The 1,429-nt window shown below is 43.0% G+C and overlaps 1 non-coding gene across 1 annotated transcript; it reads left to right on the top strand.

Annotated features, from left to right (window-relative positions):
- Positions 1-797: 797 nt before the first annotated feature.
- Positions 798-904, top strand: LOC141663409 (small nucleolar RNA R71). The gene has a single exon (XR_012551481.1). It is a non-coding gene; the product is annotated as a small nucleolar RNA R71 (small nucleolar RNA).
- The last annotated feature ends 525 nt before the right edge of the window (positions 905-1,429 follow it).

Genomic DNA, 1,429 nt, shown 5'->3' on the forward strand with positions numbered 1-1,429 from the left:
TTGCGACCTTTTCATACCTTAAGGTGATGGCGTTCACCTGTTCTTCAACTTCCCTCTTGCCTGGATTTGTTTCGGTATCACTAGGAAGCGTTCCTGGTGGTCGATTCAATAAGGTATTAGTAATTTTCCCTATTTGGTTCTCCAGAGTCTTGATAGAAACAGCCTGGCTTTGGCATATAAGAGCCTGGTTTTTGCACATAAGCCGCAACTCCTCCAATTCAGATTTTTCATTCGAAGATAGACATGCACCATGAGTTTGTTGTTTTGGTGTAATTTGTTGGTGAAAACCAGGAGGGTTGAATAGCTTATTTCCAAACCGCTGGAACGGCTGTTGCATCGTATTCTGATTGTTGCTCTAGCTGAAGTTAGGATGATTCCAGTTGTCAGGATGATAAGTGTCTGGAACTGATTGCTGTGATCTCTGAAAGTTGCTCACAAACTGAGCTGAGTCACTTGATATAGCGCATTGCTCCGTCATATGCGGACCTGCACACAACTCACAAACACTAATTATTTGCTTAACACCATAGTTAGCCAGAGAATCGATCTTCATAGACAACGCCTTTATTTGAGCAGTGATAGCCGTAGTTGTATCCACTTTAAGAACTCCTGCTACCTTGCCATGTGGACATCTCTGGGTTGGATACTGATATTCATTAGCAGCCATCAGTTCAATTAGATCATAAGCTTCATCATAGCTCTTTGCCCATAATGCTCCTCCTGATGCTGCATCGAGCATGGTTCTGGACTGTGCTCCCAACCCATTGTAAAAACAATTGATGATCATCCAATCATGCATTCCATGATGAGGACACTTCCTAAGCATCTCCTTGTAGCGCTCCCAAGCTTTACATAGTGATTCTCCCGTTTACTGCGCAAATTGAGTAATAGCATTCCTGAGTGCAGCTGTCTTCGCCATAGGGAAGAATTTAGTAAGAAACTTCTGAGCAAGATCTTCCCAAGTAGTAATCGAACCAGCTGGTAGAGAGTGTAACCAGCTCTTAGCCTTGTCCCTCAAAGAGAATGGGAACAGTCTCAGCTTTACAGCATCTTTAGAAACACCATTGAACTTGAAGGTGTCGTAGATCTCAATGAAATCCCTAATGTGCATATTGGGATCTTTTGTTGAAGAACCCCCAAACTGGATTAAATTCTGCACCCATTGAATTATGCCAGGCTTGATCTCAAAGGTATTAGCTGCGATAGCTGGCCTGACAATGCTAGATTGAATGTCATTGATCTTGGGTCGAGAAAAATCCATCAAGGCTTTCGGTCATGCTGCTGGATCTCCCATTGTAATGAGTACCTGAAACACAAACAAGTAAACCGTGAAAGTAGAAGAATCCGAGTCAGTGAACTTTAACGACCACTGATGACAAGCACATAAACTAAAAATTAACACCGAGTCCCCGGCAGCGGCGCCAAAAAC

Source organism: Apium graveolens, chromosome 5 (genome assembly GCF_009905375.1).
Source record: "Apium graveolens cultivar Ventura chromosome 5, ASM990537v1, whole genome shotgun sequence".
Classification (NCBI taxonomy): domain Eukaryota; kingdom Viridiplantae; phylum Streptophyta; class Magnoliopsida; order Apiales; family Apiaceae; genus Apium; species Apium graveolens.